Here is a 14897-nt window from a genome sequence, read left to right as displayed (position 1 = left end):
TCCTGGAAAATGGCCTGTGTAACCCATGCATTGGAGTTACTCTTCCACACAACAGGAAGAGAGTCCTTGGGTATGTTTTTAAGGGCTCTTTGGTTCTCTGAAAGATAAACTAAGAAAGGCTTCAGCTTCATATCACCAGAAGCGTTGCCACCAAACAACAGAGTTAGCTTATCCTTTGCTGCTTTATAACCTGGCATCAACTTTTCCTCCTTACTGATGTAACTTCAGTCTGACATCCTCTTCCAGTACAGTCCTGTCTCATGCACATTAAAAACCTACTCAGGTAAATCCACGCCTTCATCAATAATTTCTCAAAGCATTTCAGGAAATTCCCTGGCAGCTACCGTATCTGCACTCGCTGCCTCGCCACTTACTTTTACGTTCTGAAGGTTGGCTCTAGGCTTGAACTGATGAACCCAGCCATGGCTGACAGTAAAAGATGCACCCTCTGATTTCTTCACTGTGTTTCTTCTTCAAGTCTTCATAAAGGCTTTTAGCTTTCTCTTGAATCAGCATTAAGCTGAGCCGGGACTCGATGCTGATGCCAATCCTTCATCCACACACTGAGAAGTTTCTCCACCTTCTCCATCACTTTTCTATGCTTCTTCAATATTTTTGTTGACATCATTGGCACAGCAGACTTCACATGTTCCATGATCTTGTCCTTGTTCTTTAGAATCCTGCCAATGGTTGAACGACTCATGTTACAAGAACAAGCGACGACTACCATCTTTTCGCCTCGGTCCATTCTCTCAATTATTTTCACTTTTGTTTCCATCGTTATAGCTTGGTTCTTCTTATTAGTACCAGCTACATCACTGCTGGTTTTATGCTTGCTTCCAGACATCCTGGGCTTGAAATAAAGATAATGTACGGGGACTTCCCTGGTGGTCCAGTGGTTAAGAATCCACCTTCCAATGCAGGGGACACAGGTTCGAGCCCCGGTAGGGGAACTAAGATCCCACAAGCCACGGGGCAACTAAGCCTGCGTGCCGCAGCTACCGAGCCTGCGCACTCTGGAGCCTGCGCACTGCAATTAGAGAAGCCCGCACACTGCAGTGAAGAACCTGTGTACCGAAATGAAGACCCAGCACAGTCAAAAAAAGAAAAAAGATACTGTACTACTGTACTCTATACAGTACTGTACAGTAAAGTACACGAAAGTACAACCACTTGTAGAGGATGCACACACATGACAATGTATGCCAGACATGTGAACGCACATTTGCATCTTTGAAAGTTCAAAACTTGAAGGTTCGTATGTAGGGAACTTACTGTAATTCAAAATGGCAGCTTAGAATTCCAGCATCTTCAACAAAGAACAGTAAGTTTGTAGAGAAATGACAGGACAGAGGAAAGCAGTTTTAGTCTTCCAAAGATGGCGATTGTGGGAAAGTAAATAAATGGGAGGGAACAAATGGAAGAAGGTTTGTTCGCAGATTCCTCTGGTGTCATCTCTGGGCTGAAAAGTCTGTCTCTAATAAAAGGAGAATATCCTGCCTTTAGGGGGAAAAATGGGGGAAGCTTCTTCTGGGTTTGCTGCTCCTTAATTGTCTTCAGTTTAAAATAATTTTTATGTCAAAGAGGCACATTTTGGGATGACATATTCTGCTTTCCTTCACTTCCATCCATATAAAATAAAATTGATACAAATATGTATTTGCTTGTATCTGTATAGACACCACACACACGCTGGAAAGACACACCAAATGGTGATTGTGGGGAGAGGAGGCACCTGTGTGGCTCAGGGACAGAGTAGGAGGACTTATGTTACACTGTTTTTGTTTTTGTTTTTTTTAAACTTTAGAATTTTGAACTGTGCACTTTTATTGTCTATTAAAGATCATGCTGGCTGGGGGAAGGGAACGGATTGGTAACACATACACTGTGGATGAGAGTGTAAATTGTTAGGATCACCTTGGAAAACAAATTCTCCTAGGTGTGTACCCAAGAGAAATGAGCACATTTGTTTAAAAAAGGCATTTCAATAGCCCCAAACTGGAAATGGTGACATGAAACAAATAGACTGCCAGATATTTCTCCAGCAAAGATAGATTTATTCAGGATCAGCAGAGAATTGCACCTCAGGGTCTGCAACCATGGTGAGCCACGTGCAAGCCCCTGCACTGCAAGGAAAGGAGATCGCTTTTATAGAGGGGAAAAGGAAGTTGGAGGGCTGTAGTAAACAAAGAGTCAATGGCTTTTCCTTGGCTGAGTCCTTGCCAGGAGAGAAGAGTCGTCCTTCTTCTTCCTGTTGGGCTCTGCTGTCATCGCAGGGTGTGAGAGCTCCCCCTACTGGTCTCCCCACTCTGTTTAATTGCGGTTTCTGTTTATTAATTTCTTTACAGAAACAGCCAAAGTTTCCATTAATGGTAGAATATATAAATAAACGTGGTATGTTTACACAGTGGAATACTCTGAACAGTGCAAGTGAACCGATGACTGCTACCTGCAAATAACTGATGAATTTCACAAACATAAAGTTAATCAAAATAATCCAGACACAAAAGAGCAAATACCCCATGATTCCATTTATATAAAACTAATCTGAAAAAAAAAACTAATCTGTGGTGTTGGAAGTCAGGATAGAGGGTACCCTTGGGAAAAGAAAAGGAGCCAAGGAAAGGGCCCAAGGGGACTTCTTACTTAGAGGCTGGTCATATGCTATTTCTTGTTTGGGTGATGGTTTCTCAAGTGTATTCAGTTTGTGAAAATTCAACAAGATGCACACTTTTGATTTTGCAGTTATCTATATGTATGTTACACATGAGTAAACGACTTTAAAATGAAAAAGAGAAAAGCATGGAGGGGTTTGCAATCGGCGGGGTGGGAGATGAGAGAGTGATGGAACCTGGCCTGCGGAGCTGGCAGTGGGGTGGGGAGAAGTGGGTGATTTGAGGGGTGGGGAGGGAGTAGGATTTTCTCAATTGGTGAAGGGGGCATGAGAAGCCAGGAGGGTGCCCCGCTTCTGGCCGCTGCTTATGGTGGTGCCATCAGAGACATGGAGAAGCTGGTGGGAGACACAGGCCTGTGAGAGTATGAGAAGCTCAGCTTTTGCAGTGCCTGCGAGATGTGCAGGAAAAACGTCATGCAGAGAAGTGGCTGGAGGGGTCTGGATTCACAAGAAAGATCTGGAATCTTTCATTTCACAAAGCCCAACCTGGAGCTCAATCCAGGAGGAATTCTACTCACTGGGAACCTATCTGGTCAAGAGAAACACAGCCTTGTGCCTCTGAGATTTGTCACTGGAGCCCTGGTGGCTTTATGGAACCTGGCAGGTCTAGCTGGTTGGGGGCAGAGTGGGGACAGATCCTGCCTTTCTCAGTGGTCAGGGCTCTGGAGCTGGGCCTCAGGAAGGTCAGTGAATGAGAAGGGGTGGAATAGATGTCCTCCGGGGCCACAGCCCTTTGCTTTAGGAGAAGTTAGGTCAAGGGCAGGCTGAGTTACAGTAACTCAGCGGGCCATTGCCAGGTGGTTCCGGTGTGGGCCACTGGGGCCCATCTGTACCACAATCAAGGGGGTGGACACAGGAAACTGATGTTTCACAAAGAAACTCAATGTAGTCTCTCTATGGAAAGTGAAATATGCTCCCGCCTTAGAGAGGTCGGAGGATCCCACTACAAGGTATCTATTTCCAAGTGGTCACAAGACGAAGCACTCCAAGCCACATGCACCACTGCCTGCACCACCGTCTTCCACCACTCCTCCCCCGGCAGCCATCACCTTTACCACCATCCCCACTATTATCTGTACCTCCCCCTCCTCCACCATCTCCCCCTCCCCCTCCTTCCTCCATCTCCCCCTCCTCCACCCTCCATTTCCACAACCATCATCCCTATTTCTTCCAAACCTAAGCTATCTGAGAATGCCCCCACTGCACAAGGACGCTTTTTTTAAGGAAATATATTAATAGCTATTTTTTCTGGGTATACCTAATCATTTGAAACATAAAAAAAAACACAGATAAAGTTACTGGCCTCCATAATCCACTATCACCATCCAAGATAGGGGCAATGTGTCATTTAATGTAGATCCTCCCCGACATTTTTCTATGATGACAGCTAATATTCACTGAGTGCTTACTTCCTGCCAAACACTCTTCTGAGTGCTTAAATGAAAATTTTCCACAGCAGAATGAGAAATTAAATCCTGGCAACAACCTTATGAAGGGTGTACCATTGTCTCCTCAGTTTTGCAGATGACGAAACTGGGGCACAGAGAGGGGGACTGAGGGCTCCCCCAGCCCTGCCCCCGACGCTGGGCCTCCCTGCTGTTCCTCAGATGCACCCAGCACCCTCCCACCTTTGCACATACTTTTCTCTCTGCCTGGAACACACTCTGCCCAGATCTTTACATGGCCTGTTCTCCACATAGACACATACACACACACACACACACACACACACACACACACACACACACACACACACACACAGTATTCAGGTCTCTTCAAACGTCACTTCCTGGAAGTGGCCTCCTCGACCCCCAGCTTCAACCAGCTTCGTTTTGCTTCATAACAACTTCCTCCACCTGCCACATTAATCATCCATTCAGCATGTATTTATTGAGGCCTTACTGTGTGCCGAGCACAGTTCTGTGCACTGGGGCTGCAGCAGGGAAAAGATAGACACAAGCTCTACCCACGCAGAACTGATGTCTGTGGGGGAAACAGACATTACATATAGGTGAGTGGTAAGCAGAGCACAGGAGGGACCCGAAGTGTTTGCTGTGGGGAAGCAGGGAAGGGGAGATCAAGCTGCAATTTTAAGTGGTGAGTTCAGGGGGAAGCCTCACTGATAAGGTGACATTTGAGCAGAGAGCTGAAGGAGGCAAGGGGGCGAGTCATGCAGGTACCTGGAGGAAGAATGTTCCAGGTCCAGGGAACAGCAGTGGGAGGGCTTAGGCAGGAACAGCTTATGAGCACCAGGAGAGCAGGGACTTTGCTTTGCTCACAGCTGAATCCACAGCACCCAGCACAGCGCCTGGCACATGGTAGGCACTCAGTAAATGCTCTCTGGATGGCTGAGCACTTTCTATACCCCAGGCACAGTTCTAAGTGCATCGTACACATTTTCCCGTTGGTTCCTAACAGCTGGCTTATCTCTTGGCTCCACGTATGAGCTGTGTGGCTTGGGCAGCTTCTTAACTTTTCTGAGCCTCAGTCCTCTCACCTGTAAAGTGGGACGAATCACAGAGCCCGCCTTTGAGAGATGTTGCAGGGATGAAATGAGTTAATATAATAGGAACTGTTCAATAATTGTTAGCAGTTATTATTGTGGTTTTTGTTAGCATCGCTAGGCTGTGTAGGGAGGCAGAAGAAGTAGTCACTATTTCCTCCGTCAACGAGGCGGCAGCTGAGTTAGGAAGTCGGGAAGGACACATAGGAGATGACCCTGTGTCGCAGAAGTTTTTCAGGGCAGACGGAGAGATCAGTGGGGGCAGAGGAGGCATTCGAGAGAAAGCAGGCCTTGAGCCAGGACTCAAAGAGGCGGTGGGATTTGAAGAGGCGGGAGATGGGGAGAAAAGACCCTCCAGGTGAGAGTCATGTACAAACAGAGGTGTGGAGGTGGGACTGAGCACCCAGGCCCAAGTGTGCCTCTCATTCCTTCCTCCTGTTGCTTAGAGGAAGCCATGCGTTCCTGATGGCACCCCCAGATGCCTCTCCTGCCCTGGGGACTGTGAGCGTGAGGCTGTGGTGACATCCAGACAGAGGAGAATCGTCACCAAAGTATTAAATGAGGCTTCATCCACCCCTGAACCTGGCTGAGCCCCAGTAGGGTGGCAGAGTGGAGCCCAGCCTGGCCAGAGCCACTTGGCCCTGGTGAAGATGGCGCAGCCCAGGTGTGATGATCATTTTGTCCCACCTTTCTGCTCTGTCAAATTCATCAACACCTCCAATGGTCACTGCTCTGAGCCTTTGTCCTCCTGGGCCCACTGGCCCCTTGGGGCTTCTAGGATACCCCACTCTCACGCACCTGGCCCCTCCCAGCCCCCTTTGCCAGATTCTCCGGGGGGTGGGGGGTGCCTGAGCACTTTTCAACTTTCTATCACTACAAGATGCTCCAGCCTTATCCTGTATATTTCTACCCTCATTCGAGAATCAACTGTTTATCCAAGGAGCCCCAATTTCTTTTATTGGAGAATGGTATTAGAAACCAAGATCCGGGTGTTAGGTATGCTCTTTGCTCTTTGGGTGTCTTTCTTTTAGGCCATCTCAGCTAACAGAGCAAAGAAATACATGCATGCATACTAACCCATAATATACACATACCTATAAATGTTTCTATCGGTAACCATCTGTATCTATATTAAATTAAACATGAGTTTCTACTGAAGCCTCTTTTTTATAAGGTCTATTACCTTGCTGAGATTTTTTCTATTTCCTCCCCCCCTTGTTTCTGTAATTGATTACTGAAGCATTTTTATGATGGCTGCTTTAAAATCCTTGTCAGATAATTCTAACATCGGATTCAACTCGGCATTGGAGTCAGTTGCTTGTCTAGTATGTTCGGAAACTCTGGGTCCTAGTTATGGTCTTTATTTTAGCAGCCAATCACCCTGTTTAGGCTGAACGTGCAGGTCCTGGACTACTTTTGCAGGCTGTGGTTCCATTGACAGTTTCATTTTCAGAGCCTCTGGTGGTATTATTTTATTCTGCTTGGTTTATCTGGTGCTCCTGGGTTTCCCAGTGGCCTCAGCTTATGCTGCCAAGACGGGGGAAGGGGTTTCCTTGGGCCTGGCCGCTGTGTGTCTCTTGCTGGGGAGGGAAGTGTCAGACCTGCTGTGGTTGCTTGCTGTGGCAGGATCCCTCCTGCCTGCCCCACCTGCTCACCCCATGTCTCCCTGTGGGGAAGGGGGGTGCTTCCCCTGCGTGCTTATTGTTAGTGGGACTCCCCATCAACCCCCCCTTGCCAGTGGTGTTGGGATCACCTGATGTTGGCAGAGGGGCTCCCCTTTCATCCAGGGCTGCCTACCTGGGCTGCCTTCTGTTGGGCTGCCTTCTGTTGCTAGGTTGGGGGTCGGGAAATGATAGGTCCAGGTCGCCTTCCTCTGTTGGGTAGAGGGACGTAAGGTGCCCTGCCTCTGTGTTGCTCCTCCAGAGCTGGGGTTCCAAACCGGTTCACCTTCCTCTACTACCTGTCAGAGTTGCTCCTCTGGTTGCCCCTTGCTTTATGGTCTTCCTCAACAGGCAGGAGCAGGGAGAAATTGGTCAATGTCAACTTGTCCAACCCCAAGTCTGGTAAGCACATATTTAAGGCTATTGATTTGTGTGGCCAAACTGCTTTCTTGCAAGGCCATTCTAATATATATGTCCCCACAAATGATGCATGAGAGTGCCTACAGTTCTCCTGTCACAGAGAAGGAAACTGGCACTCAGAGTAAGGTCACCTGCCCAGTGTCACACCGGAGCACAGAAGCAATGCGGAGTCCTGCTCAAATCCTGCGTTCTTCCCCTGACACCCCGACATGCTCAGCACCCTCCCCAGTGCTCCGGGAAGCTCACAGCCTGGCCAGGAGAGCACACCACAGTCTGAGATCTAGGCCCTGTTCTGTACTGACGAGCTGGCTTAAGAAGACCCTGGTCTATCGGAGAACTTGCTGACATGATGGAGAGAGAGAACGTGCATGTGATTTGGACACCCCATGGGAATTCAGCCAGTGTGGGTGCCCTTACCCAAGTTCCCCATCAGGAGCTCACAAAGAGCAGACATCGTATCAGTACCAGCTACCCAGCAGGGCACCCAGAGTGTGGGAATCAGAGGAATAGGAGCCATGGCTCTGCCACCACAAGCCTCCTCTAATCACGGAGAACGTGCAAAACCCAAGGGCTGTGGTTGAATTGTATCACACACGTTTAACTGTCAGGGATTGAACTCATACACAAAGCAGAGAGAGAGAGAGAGGAAGAGGGAGGAGGAGAGGGAGGGAAAGATACTACTCAGCAGTGAAAGGCTAACTCAGCAGGAAAAATAACTTGCTGAACAACAGAAAATAGAATGGTGGTTGCCAGGGACTGGGGAGAGGGGAGAACAGGGAGTTTTGTTTAATGGGTGCAGAGTTTCAGTTTTACAAAAAAGTTCTGGAGGTGGATGTGGATAATGGTTGCACAACAATGTGAACGTACGCAATGCCACTGAAGTGCACACTTAAAACTGGTGAAAATGGTAAATCTTATGTTATGTATATTTTACCACAATTAAAATAAATTTCAGGGCTTCCCTGCTGGCGCAGTGGTTGAGAGTCCACCTGCCGATGCAGGGGACACGGGTTCGCGCCCGGGTCTGGGAAGATCCCACATGCCGCGGAGCGGCTGGGCCCACGAGCCATGGCCGCTGAGCCTGCGCGTCCGGAGCCTGTGCTCCGCAACGGGAGAGGCCACAACAGTGAGAGGCCCGCGTACCGCATAAAAAATAAATAAATAAAAAATAAATAAATTTCCAAAAAATTTTTAAACTTACTCCTGAGGCACATGACAACATGAACAAATCTCAAAGACGTTATGTTGAAACAAAGAATACAGTGTTATCCACTATACATTTAGACTAATTAAAATTAAATAGAATAAAAAATTCAGTCTTCAGTTGCACTTGCCACATTTTAAGCGCCTAATAACCATATGTGGCCAGTGTATACTGTAAATGTGTGTGTGTGTATCAGTTATAGAATATTTCCATCATTGCAGAAAGCTCTGTGGAACAGTGCTGTTCTAGAACTAATCTGCAGGCATAAAAATCAGAGCAGTGATTGCCTCTTGTGGGGTGGTTGACAGGAAAGTGGCCATAAGGGAACTTTCGAAGGAGATGGCAATGGTCCATATCTTGTTTGGGGTGTTGCCTACGACTGTGTATACATTTTTCAAAACTCTATCTGTACACTTAAGATCAGTGCATTTTACTATACTAATTCATAAAGACAGTGGAGAATTCCCCAAATGGGCATCAGGAGAGAGGCAGGTTCCATCCCTCACCTCTTAGAGGGAGGGAATTTATGCACTGGGGGTGACCGGGTCTGCCTTTCACACAAACACAGTAGACTCGTCTGGAGCTCATCCAAGGAAAAGGCGGCTGATGGATAAAGTGGTCCTGGAGGACTCAGTGAGAGCCAGACACCTCCAACAGGGCAGTCTCCAAGGAACTGTCAAGAGTGATGTCGACTTTCTGCAACTTGTGTCTTTCACAGAGAGTTTGGAAATTAACTGTGGACTAGACTTCCGCTCTCCTGTAATCGACAGCAGCCCACACTGGCTGAGGAATGTCCCTAAGCCCTTCCCAAGAGTGTTCGGGCACCACTGGGCTTTTTAGAGGGGTGAACACATTCTGCCTCTTCCTCTGTTGCCCCCATCTCACCACCAACAGAGGGGAGGCCTCAGTGCATACCATTTCCCCCACCCCCTCACCGATCACGACCTTATACTTCATTCAGCAACTCACATTTGAGCCTCTACTATGTGCCAGGAACTGTTCTAGAGTCACAGATCGTTACAGCCTTCCTGGGCCTTGGCGGTCATCTAGACAAACCCCTTCTCTTTACAGAAGCCCACAGAGGGGGATGGACTTACCCAAGTCACATGTTAGTCACTGGCAGTGCTGGATCTAGAACCCAGAACTCCCACCCCCCTGCCCACAGCTCTTCCCACTTCACCCTGAAAACTTTCACAGGGTTCCTCGTTCCCTGTGAAGGGCTCATATTTGTAGGGAAATGCTCTGTGCTGGTGCCCCGCCAGCATTGCACGTATCCACCTAGACCACAGAGGAAAGGCTTAACCACAGCTGACCTAAGCCTTGGTGGAACCCGCGAGATCTGCTGGAACGTGGAAAGTCAGGCAGTCTTGTGAGGAGCTGCCACGAGGCCCGTTCTGCTGTCTTGGCTACCCTGGTTCTGATGAGGTGGGGCTTCCGCGTGCCCTCCTCCCCACAGGGTACAGCTCCGGCTGTAAAACCCCGTTGGTCCTGGTGCACGTCGTCTGGCCCCTTTCATTTCAAAGTCATCCTGCGGACAAGGGAGGCAGGGAGCTGACAGCATGGCTGATCTTGCTTCTGCTGTTTATGTAAACAATAAACAACTGCCATCCATCAGGGCTTGATGTGTTCCCACCTGCTAAATCCACGCTAACCTAACACTTGGAATCTATTAGCCTGTCTGACCATATTACTTCCAGGTCAGCATGACTGTCCCCTCTGAGGAGCATCTGTGGCGCATCCCTCATCCTGGGTTGTCCCTGCCCACCATCCTGGGGACCCACATTAGGATCCCCAGTGATTCAGAAGCCTGAGCATTTTTCAGACTACCACATGTAGCAAAGTCGATCTTCATAACAATAATTTTTTAGAAGCACACCATGCTCCCCAAGCCAAATAATGGTCCCAAGTGGCTTCTCCACACCCACTCCACCTCCATTAGTGCCACCATGGCAGGGGGGAGCATTTGTTTTCTCCACTGTGGCTCCACGGTGCACGGGAAGCAGCGGAGCTGTTGGAGCCAGACAGACCTGGGCACACTTCTGGCCTTATGTGATGTATTAGTTTCCTGAGGCTGTGGTAGCAAATGGCCACAGACTTGGTGGCTTGAAACAACAGGAATTTATTCTCTCAGTTCTGGAGTCCAGAAGTCCAAAATCAGTATCACTGGGGTAAAACCAAGGTGTCGACAGGGGCATGCTTCTTCTGGAGGCTCTAGGGGAGAAACTGTTCTTTGGCTCTTCCAGCTTCTGGTGGCTAATATTCCTTGGCTTGTGACTGCATCACCCCTGTTTTCAAAGCCAGCATCTTCAAATCTCTCAGCTCCATGATCCCATCCCCTTCGTGTGTGTGTGTGTGTGTGTGTGTGTGTGTGTGTGTGTGTGTGTGTGTGAAGTCTCCCTCTGCTTGCCTCTCACATACATGTGATTACATTTAGGGCCCACCCTGATAATCCAGGATAATCTCCCCATCTCAAGAACATTAGCCTAACCTGCAAACGTTCTGTTTTCATGTAAGGTAACATTTACAGTTTCCAGGCATTACGACCTGATTTCTTTGGGAGGCCACTTTTCAGGCTACCTATAGGCAACTTACCCAATGTCACTAAGCCTCAGCTTTCCTTTTGGTAAAAGTGATATTGGGATGGGGATTGTATAAACCACTATATGCAAAGCACCTATCACTGCATTTCTTGCAATCAGGTCAGCTACCTCTTGCCTTGCTAGAGGGGAAGAAAGATTCCACTATGGGAGAAGGGTGGGGGTCACTAAGGGTGGGAGGCAGGTGGGTAGATGTCTGTGTGTCCTGGCTTCCTCACAAATCTTGGGGAGGGCAGTGTTAGTTAGGATAAGGGGGAAATCAAAAGCACTGGAGAAAAGTCACATCAGGAAGTAAAGCCCTACATCTTAGGTGAGGCATACAATGTTTCCTGAAGTTTCCCACACATCTGGTCGGGCTGGGGCCCTGTTGCTATGTAGTAACTGTTTTGGAGGTATTTCAGTATTTTAACAATCATTGAGATCTTTGTGGCGGATTGCACATCCCAAAAGGGCCAGAACAAGATCCACCATCCGACATGTTCTTCTTAATGATGTGACTTTGACACTCCTCCCATTGAGAAGTGGGGTCTAATTTCCCTTTCCTTTAATCTGAGGAAGGGGGTTAACTATGGAGTAAGTAATGTGATGTGAGTTCCAAGATTAGGTCATAAAATGTGATATAGCTTCCACCTGGTTCTCTTGGGACACTCCCTATAGGAACCCAGCCACCATGCTGTGAGGAAGCCAAACAGCCATATAGAAAGTCCATACATAGGTATTCTGGCTGTCACGGATTGAGTATCCATATCCTCTCTGAAATTCATATGTTGAAGCCCTAACCCCTGATGTGATGGTGTTTGGAGGGGGTCCTCTGGGAGGTAATTAGGTTTAGATGAGGTTATGAGGGTGGAGCCCCCACGAAAGGATTAATGCCTTATTAAAAAAGGAGGAGACACCAGAGCTTCCTCTCTCCACCATGTGAGGATACAGCAGAAAGGCAGCCCATCTGCAAGCCAGGAAGAGGGCCCTCACCAAGAACAGAATTGGCTGGCACCTTGATCTTAGATCTCCCAGCCTCCAGAACTATGAGAAATAAATGTATGTTTTTTTAAGCCACCCGGTCTATGGTATTTTGTTACGGTAGCTCAAGCTAAGACCCTGGCCAAGAGACCAAGCTGAGATCCCAGCAACCGTCTACATCAACTACCAGACACATGAGTGAGTGAACCTTTTGATGATTTCAGCCTCAGCCTTCAAGCTGCCCCAGATGACAATGCATGGAACACAGACTAGCTTTCCCCATCAAGCCCTGCTCAAATTGGACTGCATTCGGGGTCAAGAGACAACCAGAAACATCTTTAGCCATAGATGCCCAGAGGAACATCAGACTGGCCACCTCTCCATGGGTACTACACATGAACACCCAAGGCAGCATCCCCTGCCTCTAGTTCCAGGAGGACCTTAAGCCTTTACCTTCCCAGACACCATCTTGGGAAGGGGGATAGGGAGGCAAGAAATAGCTTTGAGGAGTTGTCTCAATATTTACCCCCAGACTGATTGTTTGAAATAAAAAGAAATGGTTCTGTTGTTGTTGTAATTTTTTATTACCATTTTTAATGAGGACTTTCCATACCAGCCACATTTATCCAGTTTAACAATTTTTTTGAAAATAATTTCAAACTTACAAAAAAGTTGCAAAATTGGTATGAAGACTTCACATTATAGTCATTCAGATTCCCCAACTGTTAACAATTTACACATGCATTATCACTCTCCCTCTCTGTCTCTGGAGGAAGCTCTTTCTAGAATCAAACAGGACTGGGTCTGGCTCAGGTAGGACAGAGTAAGCACAGTGCACTTTATTTATTCCAATGAATGCAACTATAAAACCCGTACAGAATGCAGAGAGTAGCTATTTAAGAACTCTGAAGAATAAGTAGTAGCAGGTAGATTGAGGAACCAGACCAGAATTTGAGGTACTACCAATCCAGCCGTGAGTTAACCATTTTTTTCTTCCAGTACTTCCCAGCCTGGACTCAGTGCAGCTTGAAAACTAGAAGTATAGGAATTCCCTGAAGGTCCAGTGGTTAGGACTCTACACTTTCACTGCCAAGGGCCCAGGTTTGATCCCTGGTCAGAGAACTAAGATCCCACAAGCCTCACTGCACAACCAAAAACAAACGAACAAACAAAAGACTGGAAGTATACACCAGGGCAGACAGAGAAGCTCTAGGAGAAGCCCTCTAATTCTGATTTGAGGAGCAAGAAAATGTCTCCTAATTCTCAGCATAAGGGCAATCTCCCAGCTTTTTCTTTCTTTTTTCTGTTCACGTTCACTGCAGCCCCCAGGAAATCCTATGATGAGGGTGGCAGCTAAAGCAACAGCAACGATGGCCTGTACCTGCAGGAGCCTAAAACTCTGAAAGATGGGAATCTTCCTCTCCAGTCAGAGGAGCGATGGCCCCAAGAGCATAGGGCAAACTCCTGATGCTTTTTCTTTCTCTCTCTTCACTCACTGCTTGGTCCTGAATACAGGTGCAGTCATGGGAACTGACTGACATAACAGGGTAAATAACATCCCAGACTTCTGGTTAGAGGACCAAAAAGGGAAGCCCCAGTGAACCAAACATTATTGAGGCAATCACAGGGAAGAGTTCAGGAAAGCTACCCAATAGCATTGTTTATGAACTTCTGGGCTCCTCCCCCTGTTTTGCATGTGTGAGTTAAGTACTAAACAGCTCACACGGACTTTGAGAATTTATTACAGTTTAAACTACTGCCCAAGTCCCAGATAGACCACTGAGTGTTGCATACCCGGGAAAGATCCAAATGACATTGGAAAGGCTCTGGAAATAAAAATAACATTAAAGCCACAGAAGGCTGGTTGAAACTCACAGCCTAAGCCCAATCTGGTCAATTTCCTGCTAAAACAGAAATATCAACATTCTTTATAGGATTTTTAAAAGACTCAAGTATTATGATATTCAAAATGTCCAGGGTATATTCCAAATCACTTGACATATGAAGAAACATGGAAATCTCAAATTTTATGGGAAGACAATCAACAGATGCCAATGCTGAGACAACACAGCTGTTGGAATTATCTGACAAAGTCTTTAAAGCAGCTACTATAAAAATGCTCCAGCAAGTACAGCAAACCATCTAGAAACAAATAGAAAGATAGAAAGTTTAAACAAATAAATAGAACATATAAAGAACAAAATGGAAATCTTAGAACTGAAAAATAAAAATAACCAAAGATTTTAAAACTCCTTGGATGGGTGTGTAGCAGAATAGAGATGGCAGAGAAACAAGTCAGTGAAGACAGAAAAATAAAATATTTCCAATCTGAACATCAGAGAGAAAAAAGATTGGAAAAATGAACAGAATTTCAGGGACCTGTAGGACAATTCCAGAAGAGCTAATGATTGTGTCATCAGAATCTGAGAAGAACAGGAGAAATAGAGTGGTACAGAAAAATTTTTTTAAAGAAATAATGGCTGAAAACTTTTCATATTTGTAGAAAGATATAAACACATGGTCAAGGAGCTGAATGAAACACAAACAAGATAAACCCAAAGAAATCTAAGCCCCATTTTTCAGATTTTGGAGGTGCAAGGAAGGAATCACTTACCCTGTCATCAGGGATGCTTACACTTTGAGATTCAAATTACTCCCTGTCTCCTTTATAAACCATAAAAATAATACACACACAGAGTAAAAATAAAGTCAATCCGTTAAGAATGATATTAAAGGAAAAGTGAAACCTCCTGTTCTTTCTCCCAATCCCACCTCTTAGGGTCACTCACTATTTCTAAGTTCTTCTGGTTGCTAAATAGGTGATTTTAAAAGATTTGAACACTTAACATTTTTATTAACTAATAACTAGGCTTAAAAT

Source organism: Phocoena sinus, chromosome 15 (assembly GCF_008692025.1).
Source record: "Phocoena sinus isolate mPhoSin1 chromosome 15, mPhoSin1.pri, whole genome shotgun sequence".
Taxonomy (NCBI): Eukaryota; Metazoa; Chordata; class Mammalia; order Artiodactyla; family Phocoenidae; genus Phocoena; species Phocoena sinus.
Note: the sequence above shows the minus strand (reverse complement) of the source record.